Here is a 9674-nt window from a genome sequence, read left to right as displayed (position 1 = left end):
CGACCCTGGAAGCGAGATGCAAGCGAAGGTTGAGCTTCTCCTTGGAGGAATCTCGCTTAAGCGAGATGACCTCGCGTAAGCGAGATTTGCTTGGTTCACACAACTTGAGTTTTGGTCCTTGCTTGTCATTTCCTGCATAAATTGGGTAGAATTAGGCATATAAAGCATAAATGGTATAATTATAACAATTGGTTGCTTTTCCGTAGATAACTTGCATAACAAGTCACTAAAAATGCCTCTTTTAACACATGAAATATATTACTTTTGAGCACTTATCAAACTCTCCCCAACTTAGCTTTTTGTTTGTCCTCAAACAAAAGAATCAAAAGGAAACTCACAAGGCTTTGGACAAGCTTTCTAGCACAATACCAAACAATTCAAATTAAATAAAAATTTTCAAGTGGTGATTCAAATGTGAAAGCACCGGCAAGCATGAAGTTCTCCATTATTCCTAGCACAGCTATAAATGTGAAACAAGTCCTAAGCACAATATACACATCATAAACTTCAAAGTATAAACATATCTATCTATGAACCACACCTAACACACTTCTTTGAAAGTAAATGCAATATAATGATAACAATGAATGAGGTAATGAACACACATCCAACAATCATGCTAACATCCTATTTAAGTTAGGTGTCCATCCAAATATCGTCCCAAAAAGCATAAAAGCATGGATCAAAAGGTCTTGCAAGGGTTATAACTTGGTCGGGCTACAAAAGAAATGTCATATGTGGGGCAATTGATCAGAAAGCCTATCAAAGAGGAACATTTTTTTTTTGTATCACAACTTGAAATCCATATACTTCCCTACCAAGAATTAAAACCTTTGGTGATTAACAATCAAACTTATAACCTTGACAACTTATTCTATTTTTGATTTTTCTCTTTCTTTTTCTTTTCTTTTCTTTTCTTTTTCAAATGTACAATTTTTTTTCTTTGATTCAATGTTGTCAGGTTATTTTACAACTTCACCATATCTTAACATATAATGCCTCCTTTTCCTCCCCAACTTGAATACAACAAAACTCTAATTGAATGTTCCCCTATCCTAAGGCAAGGGACAAAGTACAAAAAGGTTAAGGGTTCAACAAAGTAAAATTATCAAAGTCCTATAAGATTCAACCATGAACTGGATTTTTGAAAAATTTCAGGCAAATTCAACAAGCATTGTGCTTATGAATATTGACAGTTCATGTTTGAGGACTTGATTCATTTGGCTCAGATTGGGGTATCAGATACTCGCTCTTCTCACAGGTAGGCTTTATGTGGTCAAGTAGGTTACTCTCAATTCAAAAAGTGCCTTGATCCTTTCCATGCTTTCAAACAATTCAAAATAATTATCAGATTTAACATAACTAAAACAAGTTAGACGATGATTATCGGTCTCCAGCATATATACAAAAGATTGAAGCTACCTCACATTTAGGTTAAGTACTAAGTGGTTCAAAGATATTCATGTTTATGAAAAGACTTAAGTGATATATATTTTGTGCACAGTACAAATTTCAAATTCATAGTAACACCTAGAATAACAGGAAACCAATACCTTGGCAATGCGCTTTCTCACAATTCATATCATTATCACTCACCTGCTTTTGCTCAATAATTGGCTCCATAGAGCACTTTAAACTTTGATGTTCATGAGCAATTTTTTCTTTTGACTAAACACAAGCAAGATTAATAAAAAATTTCATCCAAAGCAATAAGTTAAAAACCAAACAACAAGCTAAGCTATTTAACCCAAAATGAAATTAAAATTAAACCAAAGTATTGAACACCCAAAACCGTGCTCAAAAAGTATAAGTTCAAAAGCGATAAAATTGTTCCAGCATAAAAATAAAAACATAAACTAAAAAGTCAAAGCAGAAGTCAAAGTAAACTAAGCATCACTAAAAACATCAAAAGAATGCGGTCAGTGTGCCGCATCATCATCCATATCATCCTGCTGAGATAAATGGACACTGGCTGTCCTCTCTGGATCATCATCGACACCATGCACACTAGCTGTCCCATGCACACTAGTTGTCCTCACCGCATCACCACCAATGTCGACACTGGCTGTCCTAGTAAAGTCATCAGCTGCTCCACCAAATGCTGCACCACTGCCCCCTCCTGGGTAGGTTGGCCTGTCCCCAGGCCACATGCAAGAATCATAATACTGTGCAGGAGTGAACATAAAACACCGGGGATCCATGTGAGCATCGTAAAGATGCGAGTAGATGCCCTGGTTGCTGCGGAAGATAGCAGCCTGCTGATCCATTATGTGATTCTCTCTCAGCTCCTGTGCTTGAGCTAACTGAAAGGCTTGCTGCTGCTGTGCCTGAGCTCTCTCAACTGCTCGCTGCTCATACTGAGCCATGTATGCCTGAAAAGATGAAAAATCAAAAGTGCCTGACTGCTGAGGTGGTGGCATAGTCTGGTGAGGATCTTCATGCTCTGGAAAGTCCTCAGGTTGGGGTACATCCTCAGGTTGGGGTACATCCTCAGGTTGGGGTACTTGAGAAGAAGAAGCAGCACCTTTGGCTAATGCTCTAGAAATGTAACCCCGAATGTATTTGTCATCAATGGGAGAAACCAGCTCTTCAGAAAAAGGCTCGGTGACTGGCACCTCATGATGCCTAAGTAATCCCATAATAAAGCCGGGAAAAGCAAGCCTGGTCTCTGGTCCCGCTACACCACCGAGAGCTACATGCTTCAGCTCTCTTGAAATAATCGAAGCCAGATCCACCGGCCTTCCTTTGCAAATGTGCCAGATCAGAGGAGGCATTATTCTCTTGGGAGTTGTGGTGACATGACTCTTCGGCCAGACATTATGAACTAAGAACTTAAACAGAATCCCAGCTTTTGGCCTCATATCAGTGAAGGCCGCCAAATTGCGGTTACCCGCTTTGGATTCAGTATATGTCCTACCCGGTAGCAAAATCTCCCTCTCAATCTTTCCAAGATTCCAATCAGCAGCTCTCTCTCTCTCCCCATAAGGACACAAGGCAGGTGTGTCAGGGTCATCAGACTCAGGTAGGGTGTAAGGGTTGCCTAGATACTCATTAATCGCATCCCTATCGAAGCGGATGGTTTTTCCTCTCACCATGGTGGTGTAAGAAAATGCAGCATGCATTTCCTTAGCATCACAATCTGGTAAAGAATTGGCATAAAACTCTCTCAAGAGATCCAGGTTGATTTTGGGGTATGGGTTAAGGAGTTTCTCCCACTTTCTCTCAGTGAAAACGGCTGCTATGTCAGCATACTCTCCCTCAGGGTTAATCCGGAAAATTTTGTCATGCCAAGTTTTCTCTTTTTTCAGCTCGAGAAACCTGGCATAGGTTTTGTTGGAAGTGTAAATGGTACGGTCCGGGTTTCTAGGTAAGGGTGCAGGACGGTTTACAACACCGGATGAGGAAGCAGTAGTTTTACGTTTCTTGCTTGGTTGATTTTTGGGGGCCATCTGCAAAACAACCAGAAAAACCATATACAGTATAGCAACAATTGATCAGCACAGTATGGAATCAAATGGAAGTACACAGATTAGATTAACACAAAAGTCAGAAATAACAACAAGGCACTGGGCTATCTCGCTTGCAACTCGCTTAAGCGAGACCAGAAGCGAGATATTGAAGAAAAATCTGGGCAAAAATATGAAGACTCGCTTAAGCGAGAAAATTAGTTAAGAACTTCGCTTAAGCGAGGTTCTTCTGAACCTGCGAAAATCAACCCATTTCCAGAATTTTCAACCAAACCCACAATACTTTTGACCAAAATTCAACCTCAATCCTCTACTCACAAAACCAACTCATGAAAAGAAACCAAAATCAAGACTTGTGTTCAACATTAAATCAAAACCCTTATTTTCCAAAGATTCCAAAATGGGTCAAAATTTACACAATTGAATGTTGAAGAAAAACAGTGATGATTTTGATTCATTTTCATTGTTATGAACCTAAGGAAACAGTCTCTAGTCACAAACACTTACATCTAACCCTAGCCATTCTAAATTTGCATAAAGCATGAATTTTGAAATTGAAAAGCATGGCACAGAAATAGAAATCAAACCTGTTGAAATGATGATTAATGAAGCAAGCAAATGATGATGAATGAAGAAGTATGCAAGTGCTTGACTATGGTTGAATTGGTTTTGATTTTAGGGTTAAAGTTTGTGAGGAAAAGAAAAGTTTAGAGAAAATGGAGAAAAGGAAAGTTAGAAAACGTAAATGAGTGGAAATGAGTGGATGGGGGAGTGGTTAAGGGGAGTTAATCCCCTTGGAAACCGTTACCCTTTTTGAATTAAAAACTCATCTCGCTTGCGCGAGATTAACTCGCTTAAGCGAGATTTCTCCAGAACCAACAATTCGAAAATGCAACAATCTCGCTTAAGCGAGATTAACTTCGCTTGAGCGAGATTTCTCCAGATATGCTTCTTACTTTGCTTTGCTCATGAAATTATTCCTAAATGCATTAAAACATGAAAATACTTACAAAACTGGGTGTGACTCCCAGCAAGAGCTTGTTTTACGTCCTTAGCTTGACGCATTTTGAAGAAATCATGGCTCGATTAGTGAAATCGTCGTCAAACACCGATCAATTTCACCACCGAAGTAGGGCTTAAGCCTTTGCCCATTAACAGTCCAGTTGGCTTTGGTGACTGGGTCCTCAAGTTCAACAGCTCCGTACGGTTTGACCTCTTTAACCATGAAAGGTCCGGACCACTTAGACTTCAATTTGCCCGGAAACAACCTCAGTCTTGAATTAAAAAGTAATACCATTTGTCCCGGCATGAATTGTCTCAGAATGATCTTCTTGTCATGATACTTCTTGGTTCTTTCTTTGTAGAGCTTTGAAGATTCATAAGCTTGATTTCGCAATTCTTCAAGCTCATGCATTTGAACTTTTCTTCTTTCACCGGCCTTCTCTTGATCAAAGTTTAGGAACTTCAATGCCCAAAATGCTTTATGTTCGAGCTCGACCGGTAAGTGACAAGATTTGCCATAGACCATTTGGAAAGGAGTGAGGCCTATAGGAGACTTGTATGCAGTCCTATATGCCCACAAAGCTTCATCAAGTTTAGCCGACCAATCCTTCCGAGATGTAGAGACCGTCTTCTCAAGTATGCGTTTGACCTCCCGGTTAGAAACTTCGGCTTGTCCATTCGTTTGCGGATGATACGGTGATGCTACTTTGTGCTTGACTCCATAATGATCTAGGGCCTTGGCAAGTTGTGTGTTGCAAAAGTGTGACCCTCCATCACTAATGAGAACTCTTGGTGTACCAAACCGGGTGAAAATATTCTTTTTTAGGAACTTCACTACCGTCTTGCTATCGGCTTTAGGCGATGCTACGGCTTCCACCCACTTTGAAACATAATCAACAGCTACCAAGATGTACTCATTTGAATATGATGAAGGAAAAGGGCCAACAAAATCTATACCCCAACAATCAAACACTTCCACTTCAAGGATGAGTTGTAGAGGCATCTCATTTCTTTTTGACATTGATCCGGTTCTTTGGCATTCATCACAATACTTGCAATGTAAATTGGCATCTTTGAATAAAGTTGGCCAATAGAACCCGGATTGAAGTACCTTTGCGGCTGTTCTCTCCCCGTTGAAGTGACCTCCATAGGGCGAATTATGACATTGTCATAGGATCTTCTTTGCCTCTTCATCATCCACACACCTACGCAAGAGATTGTCCGCTCCAATTTTGAACAAATAAGGCTCATCCCACACAAAGTGGTTAGCATCATGAAGGAACTTCTTGCGTTGTTGCCATTCAAAATCTTCCGGAATGAACCCGGATGCTTTGTAGTTCACCATGTCGGCAAACCACGGTCTCACATTGATTGCTAGCAACCGTTCATCTTGAAATTCTTCACGAACCTCCGGTTCATTCTTGGTTACCTCATTGTTTGTCAACCTTGAAAGGTGATCAGCTACAAGATTCTCCGTGCCTTTCTTATCCTTGATCTCTAAGTCAAACTCTTGAAGCAACAACATCCAACGGATGAGCCTTGGCTTTGAGTCGGACTTAGTAAGGAGATACTTGATAGCTGCATGGTCAGTATAAACAACAATTTTGGAACCTACAAAGTAAGAACGAAATTTCTCCATTGCATAAACTATTGCAAGTAACTCTTTTTCAGTTGTGGCATAATTAATTTGTGTCTCATTTAAAACCTTACTAGCATAGTGAATAGCATGAAAAATTTTGTCCTTACGTTGACCCAAGACCGCACCAACAGCATAATCACTTGCATCACACATTAATTCAAAATTTAAATCCCAATTAGGAGCAATGATTATTGGTGCGGTGGTCAACTTTTCTTTTAAAGATTCAAATGCATCAAGACATTCATTATCAAAAACAAAAGACTTATCTTTGTTGAGCAAGTTGCTCATAGGCTTTGCAATCTTTGAGAAGTCTTTGATGAACCTCCGGTAGAACCCGGCATGACCAAGAAAACTCCGCACACCTTTGACATTTACCGGTGGAGGAAGCTTTCCTATGACATCGACCTTTGCTTGGTCTACCTCAATACCCTTAGCAGAAATCTTATGACCAAGGACAATACCCTCGGTAACCATGAAGTGACATTTCTCCCAATTGAGCACCAAGCTAGTTTCAATACACCGCTTCAGCACGGTATCCAAGCTATTCAAACACATATCAAATGACGAACCGAAAACCGAGAAATCATCCATGAACACCTCCATGCATTTTCCAATTAGTTTGGAGAAGATTGCTTGAACACACCGTTGAAAAGTTGCGGGTGCATTACACAAGCCAAATGGCATTCTTCGATAAGCAAAAATACCAAAGGGGCAAGTGAAAGCCGTCTTCTCGTGATCATCTGGGTTCATGGCGATTTGATTGTAACCGGAGTAACCATCTAGGAAGCAATAAAAGGATTGACCGGAGAGTCTTTCAAGCATTTGATCCATGAAGGGCAAGGGGAAGTGATCCTTCCTTGTTGCTTGATTGAGTCTTCTATAATCTATACACATCCTCCATCCGGTGACGGTTCTAGTTGGGATCAACTCATCTTTATCATTAGTGATCACCGTCATTCCTCCTTTCTTGGGAACTACTTGAACCGGGCTTACCCAAGCACTATCCGAGATAGGATAGATCATGCCGGCTTCAAGCAACTTCACTACTTCCTTTCGCACCACCTCTTTCATATTTGGATTTAAGCGGCGTTGTGGTTGTGCTACCGGCTTAAAGTTTTCTTCCATCATAATCTTGTGCATACAATAAGATGGACTTATCCCTTTCAAGTCGGATAACTTCCACCCTATTGCTTCCTTGTTGGCCTTGAGAACCTCTACCAACTTGGTTTCATCATTGATGGACAAGGAGCTACTGATGATCACCGGTTTTGTACCATCTTTATCAAGAAAAACATACTTCAAATTAGATGGTAAAATTTTTAATTCTACCTTGGTGTCATCAACTTTGGCTTCTTCCTTTGATTCTTCTTTCAAATCTTCAAGTATGGCTTGATTAGGAAGAACCTCCTTCAAGGAATCTAGCTCCTTCAAACACTCTTCAATGGCATTTGCTTCGTCTTCATCAATAGCATTGAGTGCGTCCACCAAAGCACTCTCAAGGGGTGTTCTATTGTGCATTTGCTTCCGAGTAGTCAAGATGACTTCTTCGGTTGCATCCATTTTGAAACATGCACCCTTGTCTTTCGAGTACTTCAAAGCTTCTCGGATGTTGAAGGTAACCTCTTCATCATTTACCTTGACCTTCATGATATTATCATCAAGATCAATCATCATCCGAGCCGTTTGCATGAAATTCCTTCCCATTAAGATAGGCACATCCTCATCTTCTTCGACATCCATAACCACAAAATCAGCCGGAAAAATAAATTTGTCCACTTTTACAAGAACATCTTCGGCCATACCTAGTGGTTTTGCAAAGGATTTGTCGGCCAATTGCAACATCATCCTAGTCCGCTTTATACAAAGGTCACCAACTCTTTTGGCAACGGACAAAGGCATGAGATTGATGCTTGATCCAAGATCAAGTAGTGCTTTACCTACATGTGTTGTGCCAATAGCTACCGGTAGAGTGACTCTTCCCGGATCTTGCTCTTTCTTAGGCAACGTTCTTTGAATAATAGCACTACAATTGGCATCGATTTGGATCGTCTCTTCATCGTTGATTCTTCTTTTCTTGGAAAGGATATCTTTCATGAACTTCGCATAGACCGGCATTTGCTCCAAGGCTTCTGAGAATGGTATATCAATTTGCAACTTCTTGAAGAGTTCAAGAAATCTTGCGTATTGCCGCTCTTTGTCTTTCTTCGATGGAGCATGTGGGTATGGTAAGCGTTGAGCCACCACTTGCTTCTCAACTACTTGTTTCTTCCCTTTATCTTTCCCCACATCTTTATTCTTCCTCTCCATCTCCTCTTGTACCACTAGATCTCTTTTTTGATTTTTTTCTTTTTCAACTAATGCTTCTTTATTTTTTATATACACTTCCTCCTCTATCTCTACACTATCCTCCTCTATCTCTACACTATCCTCCTCGAACTTCTCTTTGTCCTCCTCATTGACAACTTCATCATCCTTCTCTTCAACAACAATATCATCACCTACCCCTTTACCTACTACTCTCCCACTCCTTGTAGCTATAGCTTTTGACTGCTATGCCTTGTGGTGCTCCTTAGGATTTGGTTGAGTGTTAGCGGTGAAAGCTCCCAATTGCGGAGGACCTTGAGCCATTTTTTGTGCTAACTGACCAACTTGCGTTTCAAGGCCTTTGATGGACGCGTCGGTGTTTTTCTGGTTAGCCATGGACACTTGCATGAATTGTTTCAAGACCTCCTCGGTGCTTTGGGAATTATTCGGTTGTTGGGGGTTATTTGGTGGTGGATTTTGGTATTGATTATTGAATGGTTGTTGGAATTGAGGGTAAGGTTGTTGGTAGAAGTTTGATGGTGGATATTGATAGTTATTGTTGTACGGTGTTCTCCAAGGTCTTTGTTGGTTTTGGTTGGCCGGATACCTTCCTTGGAAGTTGGAAGTACCCAGATTTTGTTGTGAGGTTCCGGCTTGTTGTGGTTGGTTAGGCCTTTGTTGGTTTCCCACATAGTTGACCTCTTCCCCTTCAAAAGAACCGGGTTCGGGACAATAGCCGGTGGGATGATCCCCCGTACAAAGTCCACAAGTATTGACTTGAGCGGTTCCTCCTTCTTGCTTGAGAGATTCAAGAATTTGTTTTGGCATAGCTCTCATCTCCTTTTGCATAGCTTCTATTTGTTGAGTGAGGAGCTTATTTTGAGCTAAGACCGCATCATTTGCTTCTAGTTCCAGAATACCGACTTTCCTTTGATTAGGATTCCGGTTGTGAGAGGATTTTCTTGTGTTAAGAGCCATTTGGTTAATAATTTTGACAGCATCAGCTGGATTTTTCATAGCAATAGAACCTCCAGCACTTGCATCTAGCATCGTCTTGGACATATCTTGAAGCCCTTGACGAAAAAGATATAGTTGCATTTGGCTATCAAAACCATGCTCTGGACAATTCCTTAGCAATGATTTATAACGCTCCCAAGCTTCACAAAGAGTCTCACTTTGGCCTTGAGCAAAAGTTGTAATTGAAGTTTTAGCCTCAAGATGCCTATCCTCCGGAAAGAACCTTTCTTGAAATGCTTTCTCTA

Source organism: Medicago sativa, chromosome 7, assembly GCF_051527215.1.
Source record: "Medicago sativa cultivar Bolivia chromosome 7, Bolivia_mono, whole genome shotgun sequence".
NCBI lineage: Eukaryota > Viridiplantae > Streptophyta > Magnoliopsida > Fabales > Fabaceae > Medicago > Medicago sativa.
The sequence above is the reverse complement of the archived record's forward strand: the minus strand, read 5'-3'. Positions refer to the sequence as shown.